This window comes from Buteo buteo, chromosome 17 (genome assembly GCF_964188355.1).
Source record: "Buteo buteo chromosome 17, bButBut1.hap1.1, whole genome shotgun sequence".
NCBI classification, from domain to species: Eukaryota; Metazoa; Chordata; class Aves; order Accipitriformes; family Accipitridae; genus Buteo; species Buteo buteo.
The window spans coordinates 28,919,211-28,932,788 of NC_134187.1; the positions used below are offsets into that span (position 1 = coordinate 28,919,211).

At 53.5% G+C, this 13,578-nt stretch overlaps 1 long non-coding RNA gene across 1 annotated transcript; it reads left to right on the forward strand.

The window, feature by feature from the left end:
• The first annotated feature begins 1,960 nt into the window (after window positions 1–1,960).
• Window positions 1,961–3,745, forward strand: LOC142041250 (uncharacterized). Its single transcript, XR_012653387.1, has 3 exons — window positions 1,961–2,058; window positions 2,144–2,217; window positions 2,829–3,745. It is a non-coding gene; the product is annotated as an uncharacterized LOC142041250 (long non-coding RNA).
• The last annotated feature ends 9,833 nt before the right edge of the window (window positions 3,746–13,578 follow it).

Genomic DNA, 13,578 nt, shown 5'->3' on the forward strand with positions numbered 1-13,578 from the left:
AAAAAATTCAAAATAAAATGGAAATCTGGATTTTGCTCCCTTATTTCACACAGAGTTTCAGAAACCCAGTGCAGGCAGAGGGGGATCCAGCCCTGGCACAGCCCGACTTTGCTGCCTGAAAAGGCAATTAAGGACTTGGGTGCCTTCGTTATAAGCAATTTTTTTCTCATATCTGCTCCAGTAACAGCAGCATCAGGTCAAAGGGTTTTTAGGAGGCTTTTGCATTACAGTTCTGCAATTTGCCTTTGTTTTTGAAAGTCCAGTTTGAGGCCAACACGACTAACAGCCCTGAGCCCAAACCAGAGGAGACCTGCTGGATGGAGGGTGTCTGCAGGGAGCAGGATTGGGCCCTGGGTACCAGGTTATCAAACCAGTCCCACGTTCAGCCAGGCACGGCTCCTCGGTGCTGCCAGTCACCGGTCAGCAAAGCCCGTGCGAGTCTCCACACTCAGGGGTTGGTGAGATGCTGCGGCAACCGCTGCGGCTCCCCGAAACCACAGCTGAGGCTTCGGCCACTCCGATTCCCACCCTGCCACTGTCCTTTTTAATTTAGGACCTTGGGGTTAAAAAAAATAAATAAATGCCAAGAGAGAGGCTTTTCTGATTAAATTACAGCTGGCCAGCGCCGGAGCTGGAGATCAATTTCAATTTCTCCTTTTTTTTTTTTTTTTTTTTTTTTTTGGAGGGGGGGAGCACCGGGGACAGCACAGAAGAGGGGGGAGAAAATCAGACTTGCTAATTCCCTGGCTGTAATTATACCTAAAGAGAAACGGTGCTGCATGAAGTCCCTGGTGTGCGAGGAGTAATTCAGGGTTGCTTTGCGAGGCCTCTATGAAATTTGGAAGGAGAGGGGCTCCCCTCCCTCCCCGGTAATTGTATTTCTGGTGCCGCAGATGGTGCTGGCTCCGGATACTTGCTATAAAGAAGATGGATCGCGGCACACGGAGGAAGGCGAGGTGACGGCATCACTCTCTCGCCTTCATGATGAGCATTATCCATCAGGCCCTTTACAAGGCAGTGGGAGCTGGGACAATAAGGAATTGCCTGGCAGGTAAAGGCCACCACATCCAGTGTCCCGTGTCCCTGTCCCCAGCCAGTGTCCCTGCCTCCGTCTGGGTTTATTTCCAGTCCATCTTCTTGGTCGTCGCCGTATCCCTCAGCCTTTCCACATCTCCCTGAAAATGGCTCTTAACCAGGAGCGAGGTCCAGGGCTTCCGTAAGGGCGATGCAACACCGTCACAGGCGTCTCTGTGCAGGAGTGGAGATGGCCAGTATTTGTCTGATATTCAGGATAACTCTCGAAATCGTGATCTTGGAAGACCCGTTAGGTTAGGGAGGTCTGAGGAAAAGCCTGGCCATCAGGGCTGCAAAGAAAAGCCTGGAAATGAGCCCAAGCACAGCAGTGAAGGTCCCATGGGCTGGTGGTGACCATGAACGCAGTAATTGATTTTTTTTAATGCTTGTGGCAGGGAAAATGGCTGTGTCATTTGCAGGTATTTCCCCATATTTATAAAACACTGTTTCTTGAGCAGCTGTCTGGATATCTCCTAGCAGCACAAGTATGCGCAGCCATGCTTGCACACCCATCCTCTTCCTCACGTCGGGTCCCTCCCCAGAAAGGCATTTTCCAGCAGCTCCACACCATCCTCAGCTGGGGGAAAAGCAGCTCCTGGGGCCAAGAAAAAAACTCAGAAATTCCCCTACCTTCAAGGTGCTTAACCCAGCCACACTGGGGTATCCTGCTTTTGGAGCCCAGGGAGAAAGAGGGGCCTGAGGAAACCTAATAACTGCCCTGGGGCAGCTGAGCGCAGAGAGCTAGAAGAGGAGCTGGGTCCCTGGCTATGTAAATAAATGTCAAGTTATCTGATCACGCAGGCAATAAATAGAAACAGGAGAGCATGGTGATGGGAGCCGCATCCGCCCAGAGCGTCACTGCGTGGTCAGGAAGGGTGGGATGCCCCGAGTCCGGGGAAGGGACGCACGGGCAGGACCAGGGATGGAGCCAGGTTTGGTGATTTACAAGATGTGACAAGGCTGGCTGAAAATGATGGATAGGAGGTGGGTAATGCTGCTCCCCAGCTGGGCTCCGTTGGTGTTAGCGGAGGGGAGAGGACGTCCCCAGCTATTTATCATCTTTCCCCAGGCCCCCATAGGACCGTGAACACCCAGCGTCCAGCACACACTGGGTGAGTTAACCCTTTCCAAGGATGCCTGGGGGTAAGTCTCTACCGGCCGAATCCTGGCTACAGCAGGAGGATGCGGTTTTACTCTCCTTCTCTGTTTCTGCCCCAAAGCACCCACAGATGGGTGGGATGCTGCTGCTCCGGTGGAAGCAGGCAGGGGCTGGGTGGGCTGGTTCCTGGATGGAAAAAAGGGTCTTACCCTTTTTCCAGGTTTTTCTGAGGTTGGGATGATGCAAGGGGAGCGCCTGCCGACAGGGAGGACCCTGCAGGGTGGGCAGCACCAGGCAGGCTGAGGTTGGCAGCTCATGACAGGAGTGATGACGATAAGCTCCAGCATCCCCGGCGCAGGGAGGGGTGGTAATGGGGGGCAGCAGAAAACTGCAAATGGCAGCTGGAGTCACAGGGAACCCCTCTGGACCCCAGGCGTTGCCTCTCCCTCCCGCAGCTCCTCGGCCAGCTCTGCCTTATTAGATTTGGCAAAATATTATGGGAGTGTTTGGAAGGTTAATTAACACAAGGCACTGCAGCATGGGAACCCGGCATCACCGGTGGGTTAGCCCTCGGCCAGCCGAGTTCAGGCTGTCGAGCTGAAATAAAACCTGCCCCAGCACAATTCACCCAGGACCACCTGGTACCTTTTTACAGCCGCGCGGTCTCCTCCGGGCAGGATTAGACCTGGCACCGTCCAGCCCTTCCCTCTGCTGAGTGTGCAGCATCAGAGCATGCAACCCTCGGACCGTCTCCCATGCAATGCTTCCCAGTTATCCCAGCCCTACAGGTACCAGGCATATGGGGGACCTGCTTCAGCAGTGGGGAAACTGAGGAATGAAGCTGCGAGAGGAGCTGGCTGCGCTGTGCAGGAGAGCTGGGCTGGGGCCCTGCCTGTAAGCAGCAGATGATGCTGCTTACCGGCAAGAAACAAGCTCATCACCCTGCCTGGGATGCTGCTTCTCATCCCACGTGAGCCTCAAGGATCAAATAAATCCAGAAACAGCTCCTTATGGTGCACTTTGGGCAGGGCAAAGGTTTTTCCTTCACCGTAAACTGTATTTAGAGGAAAATCCTGCGCCTGGCAGCTCGACGGTGGTAGGGTCTCCTTTAGCATCACGGCACAGGAGAAGCTGTAGTGGGAGATGCTGGGTGCCATCCCCAGCCTGGGGATGGAGGAAGCAGGGGGCAAACAAAGCCGAACTGGAGCCGAGGTGCCATTTGGAGCTGTGATACCAAATAGCTATGGCTATTTATCCCCTTCTGCTTCCCCTGCAAGCCCTGTGTGTGTGTCGGGGTGCAGCCGCACAGCCGGTAACCCGACGCTCCCATTCCTGTCATGTTTTACATGGCCGGGCATGTGGTTATATTTTGTTTTGCCAACCTTTGCTTTCCCCAAAGGAGGGAATGAAAGGGCCAGTGTGCCGCCAATTTATTGTGCCTCCTGAGAGCCCCATGGCTGCTGAAAAAGCAGATGCCTTCTGCTTAATCTGGCCTGTTGCTATGTAAACCTCCTTCCCGCTTTGATGTCCCCTATAAATACTCCATGTGTTTCCAATAAACTGGCATTTTTATCACTGGAGCTGTTAAAGGCAGATCTGTGTCAGATTTGTCCCTGGGCTCGGCCGGGGGTTCGTTGGGGATAACCTCCCTGCCCTCGTAAAGGGGCTCATTGTATCTGGGAACGGGGGTCCAGGACTGGGAGGGGACGCGGCTGCCGCAGGGATGGCACCTCTCCCGGATCCGGCACGATGCTCCCAGGGGAATGGGATGCTGCCTGGGTGCTGATCCTCCATCGGCGGCAGCTGAACCCTGTCCTAGGACCACCGTGGCCCCAGGGACCCTCAGGGCTTTGCCTGCCCGACCGGGGCTCCTCCTCGCAGCCTGGCCTCTCCAGAATTGCCATTCGCCCATGTTGTTTCTTTTAAGTGCCCCTCGCAGGCAAGCAGGAAGCCAGTGGCTCCTTGAGGGTGATCTCAGGCATCTCTCTGTTTTTTTCTTTTAACTCAGCCCCTGATTTTGTAGCTTAAATGATGCGACGGCCAAAGGGTGTGCAGGGAACGCAACCCGGTGTCCTTCCATAAGGAGCAGCCCAGAAGCAAGGACCTCCCTTCCTTTTGCTGATATTATTTCACTGAGATGTTAGGATGAGACCCACCTCACCTGCTCACAAACACCTTCTTAATCTCCCTGTAGTTCTCCCCTGCCCTTTCACCGATATAAATCTCTCTGATTATCATCGTCGCCCAAGGACGAGCACAAACCACCCCCGCCCCGGGCTCGGGGCACGTCCTCCATCATGTTCACGGGTCAGTCCCTCTCCCCTGCAGCGGGTGCTGCTGCTGTCGGTGCTGCTGGCAGCACACGAGGCTTTGGGGTGCTCAGGTCTGATGTAGGGGGGGCTCCCTGGGGGAGCTGGGTCATGGCTGGGTTCTCAACCCCGCTCCTCTGGGCAGGAGGAGATGGCCTGGGGTGTCTGCAGAGGGGTGAGTAAATCTCCGCATCCTGGGATGTTTTGGAACGAGGGCTGAGTGTGGGCTGGTGCATTAACAGTCTGTGACAAGGATGCTCGTGTGACAGAGCTGAGGTGGACCTGTGTGATATTTCAGAGGAGTGTTCAATACAGGCAAAGTTACTGTGGGTCTGGGTCTTCCCCAAAACTCTGCGTGTCGGGCGTGAGCATCACTGTATGTTTTCACTGTGCAAAATTTGCCCTAAGAGACCTTGATGGGGCAAGGGGCTCCGTTTTAAACCTTTCCAGCCTTGGACACTCCTGCAGCGATGGGGCTTGTGCTGCGGCTGCCTGTGGGACGGCAGCTCCGTCTTGTCCCCTCGGAGCTGCAGCATCCCCCTCCTGCCACTGCATCCTCCCCGGGGGCTTCTGCCCCCTTCCACTGCCAGGAGATGAAAGTCTGGGATGAACTGGTTGTGCTCCTGCGGCTCCAGCATCTCCATCCCAATGCCCCACCATGTGCAGAGGGCACCCGGGTGGACCATGCTCTGGGCACAACCGACACGAGGCTGAACTCCCCAGCAAAGTCCAGCAGCAACTGGGTTACTGGTTGTGGGGCTGGGCAACCAACACCTCTGCCCCATTGGGAGTTGTTGTGTTTTGTTTTTTGGGTTTTTTTTTTAATCCCTATTTTGGCCTGAAATGTGGTGTCAGAAGCTTGGCTGATATATGCTGCAAAAAAAGGGGTCGGCAGCGCCGGTATTCTTTATTTTGACAGGGCAATGAAAGTGTTATGTAGTCGTGACGCCTCCCTGCTGCTCCACCCCCCTCGGCCTTTATCAACCTGAAAGAGCCCAGGATCCTATTTATAACCTAACCTGAATTGTGCAATGCATGGGGAAAGGGCCACAAAGAGCAGTGATTTATGAACGTGGAAAAAACAATGCAGACCCTCCACGCTCTCCCCCGGTCTGGAGGGAAGACCCCTTCACCCAGCCCCAGCACCGTGGGGACGAACCCAAGGGGGGTTCGAAATGCCCCCGCTTGATTTGCACAAGGTGAAAGCAGCCCCTGTGCTTGCTTTCGGGTTTGACATGGGAAGCGAGAGTTTCTTGGGCACCTGATCCCACCCTGGGCACTATAGCTGCTATATGGACCGGGCAATCTGCCCTGTCCTGTTAGGGTTTGCAGCCTCCACGGGTGGGTTGTGTTGAACGTCACGAGGGTATTTGTACCCCAGGTTGCCTCCCGGTGCTCTTCTGCAATGCTAATCACCTCGAGATGTCTACCAGCATCTTTCTAAAATTATTTAATAGGTTTTAAATTAATTACTTTCATAAAAAGTGCTTTCTGCTCACACGTCAGGAGTGCTGACAGATTGCAAAGCCCCTCGTTACGGCACGGGGGGAAGGGGAGGGATGACAGCGAAGCTTGTCTCTCCAAGGTCAAACCACTTCCATTCCTCACCCTTGCCTTTCTAATAACGTTGTCAATGAGCGCCGGCATCGGCAGCTTCAGGGAAAAAGGAAACTTGCCATCGAGCTTGGCTCCATGCACGGGCATGCGTGGACATCCACAGCAGTGTCTTGGGGATGGGTTCGGGGAGCCTGGGTGCCACCCTGGCACTGGTGAAATGCCTGATACCCGCCGTCATCAATGGCAATTTAGCTTTTCATTATCTTTTTATGGCTGTGAGCAGGTCAGAGGAGAGTGTCTGGGCTGTCCCATGCTGTGCTGGGTCTGTGGGGGGTCCCTGTGCTGCCTGCCCTCCCGTACCCCAGTGCTCTGTTTGCATTTCCCCTTTTTGCCCCTTTTTCAGATAGAAACTGGGGAGCAGCCAGGGCAGGGGTGGTGACACCAGTGCCATCGATGGGCCACTTGCCCCTTGTATGTATATCAGGTTATTGCTGATGACATCTGAATTTGGCATTTGGAATACCTCCCTTCTGAGTTGTGACACATTGATGGTTGAAGCAACCCAGCAAGGTTTTGACTTTCCCTGCCTAATTACTGCCAGATTGCTCAGCCCCGTCCCCGTGCTCCCTGGGGACGTGGCTGCACGCGTGGGGAGCTGGGCAGGGGCAGGCTGGGCTGCCCAGGCTCTCCTGAGCTTGGGAAAACTCACCCTCATCCCAGCTTCACTGTCACCAGGCTCTGCTGAGAAAGATGCAGCACCAGAATTAGCTTATTAGCAATTTCCACTGCAAAAGTATCTGGAAGTTGAGCTCAGCAGCACTGAGTGTTTCATTAAGGATGCTCTACCTGCTGGTGGAGATCTCTTCCATCTCCCCACCTCTGGATCATCAGCTGGGGGTTGATGTGCTGGGTACCACCATCCGCCCGTGTCGGTCCACGAGGTCCCCACTCCCGGCACAACCCCCGTGCTTCAGTTTCACGCTGAAGAGCTTAATGAGGGTGTTTCTTCTATCTTAACTAATTTATTCTTGTATACATCGAGGTCAGCCAGGGTGCAGGGCACTGCAACCAGAGTGAGAAAAGCTCTTGACAACAGAGATCTTGCTCTGCTTTCCATCAAGCGTCAGCCCCGCTGCCATCAGTGTTTCCCTTTGGTGTCGGAGCTGAGCCGCCAGCCAGGGACGCAGCACCTCCCTGCCGCTGGCGCGGATTCACCGAGGAATTATGTTGGGGACCGAGGAATTATGTGCCGCAGCCACGTTACGGCAAGGTTTGGTCTTGCTTGTGCAAGCAGAGACATGGGAGAGGGAAGGACACGGCTCTGCGTGCCTGTCCGGTGCCGCGGCCGCTTGAGGTGCCGGCTCCTGGGCTGCGGTGAGCTACGGCACCGGCAGGACTGCCCGGAGCTGAGGAGGGAAAATAATAGTAAAGAGATTTTTACGAGGCAGCTGCTTGCAGAGGCTTGTTGTGGAAAAAGCAGATCCAGGTGCTGCACTCAACCAAGCATGAAAAATAGCAGCAGGGAAGGGCTGCGGGGAAGGGAGAGAGCTGTTGCAGTTGCCCGGCTTTTACTGTGCAGGGGAGACCAAGAAGCTCATCTCGTGTCCCCAGACATTGGGGACAGGAGAAGTCAAACTGGCTGGAGAGTCAGAATGCGTCTGGATGGATGGGAGATCCTGGGGATGCGAGGAAGCGATGGAGCCGCTGGCGCACGGCTGCTCTGTGCCGGCTGAGCTGCCCCGGCATGTTCCTCCCTCCCCCTTCACACATTTGTATGAACGGGCTTTTGACCCCACTCGCCTTTGCTGCCCTGTGGAGAGAAGAGAGGCTTGAGGTCCCGCATCTGCCTTCTGAAATACACCCGCTGGTGTTTCTTCGGCTTGGAGCGGACCTGTGGCTTCTCCTCCCTCTGAGTCCTTTGGTTTGAGGAGCTGGTATGAAACTGCATCGGATGGTAAATGCCGCTGTCCTGGGTGTCGGACCAGCGATCGCCTCCTCAGCCCGCGTTCTGCTTCCACCACAGCCTCAACTCAGAAGAAAAGCTTTGTCTCAATGGGTTCATGAGCAAGAAGGACCAAATCTGGACCTTCATAAGCCTGGAAATAGTCATACAATTGGTGCTTTGTCCTAAATTCAAGCAACGTTGGTACTGATACAAATCCACCCTAGACCCATGGCTTTCTTCTTCCAAAACTGAACCAATTTTGAGGCTCAGAGCTGTAGAATCTTCATTTTTAGGACTTTCTTCATCAAAACACTGTTCTTCTTTCCCGATTTCTGGAGGTCAGTAGGCACATCCACAATGTGTTTGAAGTCCTGCTACCTAACCAAAAGTCTTGCAGAAAAGTCAAGATGTTCCTCAATGGAGACATTCAAAATGTCTGTAACAACGCCCGCCCAGAGTTCATGTTTCATTGCACGTTGATTTATCATCCCTTGAGTTAATTATTGACCTTAGCTTTGCCTTGGTCAATATTTACCTCCCCAGGTCAATAAATCTTGACGTTCACCTCAACAGAAGTCAATATCTCCTTAGTGTTTATCTATTCCTTCTGTTGCTAATTTTGCTGAAAGCTTTTATTTATTCTTATGAAGCATGCTTGCTTGGCGCAAGGCCCGCTTGGAGAGGAGCAAACTTTGTTTATCCACTACGGACAAAGCCTTTGCTTCTCTACGATGGCTCACGTGGGACTTCATGGACACAAACCATGGGTGGCATCACTCCAGCCGAGGCAGGACGCTGCTTGCTTTCATCTGGCTGATGAGATCTGGCCAATTTTCAGTCATCAGTGGTGCTGGCTTTTCTGATGGAGCTGACAGCTTTGCTGGGACCACAGCTTGGCTGCTGAGAAGAGCACGTGTTCCTACCAGCCAGGCTTGGAGCTGGACAAATATTGGGGCAGGAGGAAGAAGAATCACAGTTTATCCTCAAATATTTATGGAAAGATAGGCCAGCTCTTGAGGATGTCATCCCTGTTTTGCTGCTTGGTCCTTGAGCTTTGCAGGAAGCTTGTGGGTTCCGTTCTCATGACCCTGCTCCTAATGAAGGGGACCTGTCTGTGATAGGGATGAACGTGGGGGACGTGATTTTAAAGATGCTATTTCCGTGGTCTGAATAATCCTCTCCTCTGAGTACAGCAGCACTGGGGTCTAAATCATTCTCCATTTCTGTCTGCGGAGGTAGGAGCCACCGTGCCCTGAGCCTTGGCCACCACGGGTGTCCGGGGGTCCTCCCAAGTGATGCCTCTGCCCCAAGAACCTGACCTTCCCTTCTTTCCATTAAATGGAATTAGATTAATTGCTGATGCATCTGTATGCCCCTGTCCCCTCTCCTTTTGATTACCCCATCACAAAGATTAATTGGAGTTGCTCTAGGAGGTTGCGGGTGCGGGGAGGGTGCGAGAAGCACTTTTGATGTGGGTGTGAGTGGGTTACATACAGCACCGGGAGCCTGAACACCTCCTGTGTGCTCCTGCTGTGCCATGGCCGAGTGTCCTGGATACCATCAGCAGAAAAGCCCCAAAACCCATGGAGGCACAAAACATGAACCCATAGCTCCTGGGAATCCTTCTCCCTCCAGGCACCGACACAGGTGAGTACAGCTGCTCTCCAGCCGATGCTCGTCCACAGCAGTGCCACGTGGGCAGCGTTGGCCCTTCGGTTCAGAAGCAGAACGACCTCCCCATCACCTTTCGCACCAATTCCCTGCCATCCCAGCCCAAATCACAGCCCTCTTTTAGCCAGAGTGGGTACTGAGGAGGACTCTGGCCAGGATGAGATTTCTGTTTCTTCAACAGTGCTGAGTGGCGGTGGGAATGGGAGCAGAGTTTTCCCATCCCGAGGGCTGGTGGTGGGACACGTTGGCTGGAGGTGGCTGCTGCCTCCCAGCAGCATAAGGCTGAGGACACGCAGTTTCATGGATTCTCCTCTCTTATCCCTAATGTCATCTACAGGGTCTGGGCTCCTGGGTCTGGGGCAAGCTCTGATAAATGCTGGATTCTGTAGTGTTGGATATGGCCAGAGAGTTTGTCTTACAATCATCTGATTTGGGAATAAATCTCTGCTCCTTGCCTCTTGTTGCATGTCCTTTTGCCCACCAGGACCCCCTGACATAATTCCTAATCTCTCTCCCCCTGTGAGGAGGAGAGGGGAATAACCTCCATCTCTGTGCTCCTGCCTCGAACTTTTAATATTTTAATTGAGTGAATTGACCTGGAGTAGTCTATTGAACTCTGCCTGACCTTTTAAATAACAGGTCAAGGATTTAGCTTTGCAGCGCTGACCTCTTCCCTTATCTGCTAATACTGCTCCTCTCTCAATTAGCTGCCGTCCCCCCGACCCGGTGAAGTTGGGACCACTTTGCAGGCATCCGCGTGGCTTCCTCCATGCACGAGTGGGTAGCGCCGCACGGCGCCTGCCTCCGTGGCTCTGAAACGGAGATCATTGATGCTTCCTTGGGGTTTGCTGTCGCTGTCCTACAGCATCCTTCTTCAGGGACAGACCTCCAGGCAGGGGTGTCCACCAGTGCACCAGCACCCAAAGAAAGCTTCATCCTTGTCTTTTACTGATGGGGAGAATTGAGACATGGCAGAGGGAAAAGCAAAGATGAAGCTGCTGTGAGGGTCCTGTAGCAGCTCCAGCCTCGTCAGCCACGTTGAGGAGACTGCAAGGGCATTTTCCTCATTTCCCTGGATGTTATAGGTCATCAAGAGGAACACCTTGAGATCCCACCTGCCCTGGTGAACCAAAGGGAGGTGACCCCTTTCAACCAGCTCGAGCTGCTGCTGTGGCCCAGCCAGAAGGTCCTTCCCCAGGACAATAGTGGAAAATGCTTATTAGAAGAGTCATGTCATGCTGAGGGTTGTAAAAGAGATTTTTTGGCATTGCAGTGGACCTGGGACCCTCCACAATCACATCAGCTCGAGCAAGAGGTCCTGTGTCAGGAGCTAAAACAGCCTCTGCAAGTCCCTCATGCTCTGCACCCCTGGGCAGCTCTCTCCTGTGTCCAGAAGATAGACTTACGTCCAGATGAACCACTGAGGGTTTTGAACCTCTCTCTGTGACCCCTTTTTAGAGGTAGGAGCCTCTTCTTTGGGCAGTGGCCGGCCGTGGCCATGCCACCCTCTCCCACCCAACACAGCTGGCTTGTCCATCTGCTCGGCGAGGTGACCAGTGCCTTCACAGGGAGCATCGTTTAACTTTTATGGGGATCCGAGGGGGCCAGCGAACAAATGCAAAGATTTGTAAACCCATAAAACTCTGCCCGGTCCAATTTTATCTCTGTGAGAGCCCGGTTTGGAGAGCAGCCCTGGGTTACCCAGCCCTGTTAAATTAGCACTGGGCTCTGCATTCCAGAGTATAAATATCTGCCATTGTAGTGCTGAGGAATGCAAGCGCGTTGGAGTCTAAAATTAAAGAGCTGGGACGAAGGCATCTCGGGTTACCAGAAACAAGACTCCATTGTGCTCCCGTTGGGGCTTCGCCTTGGTGCAGGGAAGTGGACTGCGAGTGTTTAGAAACCGCCTGGGTTAAATGCAAGGGGCAAACTAGCCTTTAATTACCAAATTTTGATACATGTCTTAAGTTAAACCCCCGTGACTGCCGTTCTGGAGGGCAGGGTGCCCCACCAGGTGCTGGGTACAAAGTTTGCAGGACGCTCTGGGGTTTTGCAGCATTTTCCAGGGGCTTTTCTATCATCTGTGTGGGATGCTCTGGTGTCCTGTCCTCCTCTTCTGCCTCGAGTCTCCACAACTTTAAGCACACGCTTAAATTAAGCCCCTCTGAGACTCAGGTCAGTGTTAACTCACAACCTGTGCCCGCGTTGCACGGAGGAACGTGCTGCAAGACCCCATCCCTGTGCTTGGCCCCGTCCGTGCCCACCCTTAAATGTGGCCATTGCTCACGTCGCTCCGCTCTGTTTAACACACGGAGCCAGAGATGCTCAGCTGATGTTTACTGGCAATGAGGCCACTTGTGCAGAGGAATTTCTGGCCCCTGGAAAAAACTGGTGCAGGGGAAATTAGTGTCTTTTTTTTTTTTTTTTTAAACGATACTCTATATTCTGCAGAGGAGTGGAAAATGGGTCAGGGTGGGATTATGCTGAGGTTGCGCTGGGGATGCACGGTTGTCATTTGACCTCCTGGGGTTCCCTGTGCTACAGCGGTCCTAAGGGAAGCCCCATCCTGGTGAGTCCTGCCCAGCAGTTACAGTGGAACCAAATCCTTTGGGAGAAACTCTCCCTGTTTCTCACCTCAGATGCATATGCCTCATTAGCTGAAAATAAGGAACAGGGTTAGAAAGACAACAGGAGTCAGAGGGATGAAAGGAGCAGAAAAAGTCAGATTTGCTTATTACTTGCTGTTTTGCTCCACTACTTTTGGTTAGGATGCAGTTCTTCACAAGGAGGTTTGATTCTGACCTTTACTTCCCTGTGCCTGGTGCAGCTTTGGTTTTGTGCTCCCAGTTCCCAGCACCCGGTGCTGGTGCAGCAGCAGCCATGGGACATGCAGCTTGCTGGGATGCTGGAAGAGGTCCTGGGACGTTACAAGCTGCAGGGACAGCCATGATCTTCCCTTCCTTTGATGAGGGTTTCATTACACATCTTGCCCCGAAACCCTGGCAGTTGTTGGCAATGTGGATAGGGGCTGCCACGGGCACAGCGATGTCGGAGCCCCCCTTTGCAAAGGGTCCAGCCGCCTCCTTTTAATCCCACCCTGTGAGCGTGGGCTTTGATTGCGGTTTCAGACCCATACGCCTGCTCGGCGAGCGCGCAGTTCGTGACGCAGAAAAAACACAGAAACCTCAGTAAATATGGAGCTGTTTCCTGTTGCCGTCGCGGTGTCCCCTGAGCAATCAATTTATGGCCCCTAAAGCTCCTCTAAGTGGATTTAGCCTCTCAAGATAAATCTTTTCCCTTTGTGCGTGCAGAGTGCAGCCCTGCTTCTGTGGCCGCTGTTGCTAAATCGGGCGTTCGGGGGGATTAAACCCCACGGCTGGACCCCCAGCCGAAGCCGGCATCGATGGCAGCACCGAGCCTGGTGGCAGCAGCCACGGCTGGGTCCGTGCTGGCGGCTCATCCCCAAATCGTTCTCATAGTTATGGGATTTTTTTTTTTTTTTTAATTAAGGGGACATGTTTGCCCTGGGGTAAGATCTTAGGGCTGAGTTACGATTTTCCCTACACAAATGGACTAAACAAAGAACTCCTGGAAGTCCTCTTCCTGCTCCCCTCCGCTGCCTCGCAGCAGAGATAAGCCCACGAGGACCCTCCTTGGGATGGACTGGGATCCTCGAGCTGCCTTGTTTATCCTCAGGAGCCACTTTAAGTAAATAAAGCTGCTAATGGACCCTCTGCCTTCTCCATCTTTGCACAGTTTGCTGTGAACAGGGTCCCCACGCTGGCGGTGATGCTCTGGGGCTCGGGTCTCGCCCATCATTCTGCTTCCCTTCTGCAAAGCGGGGACCGCTTCTCCATCACGATGAGGAGCAAAGCAGCCAGCCTGTCGTTATTTCCTCTCCTCCACAGAGAAAAGGAAGGGAA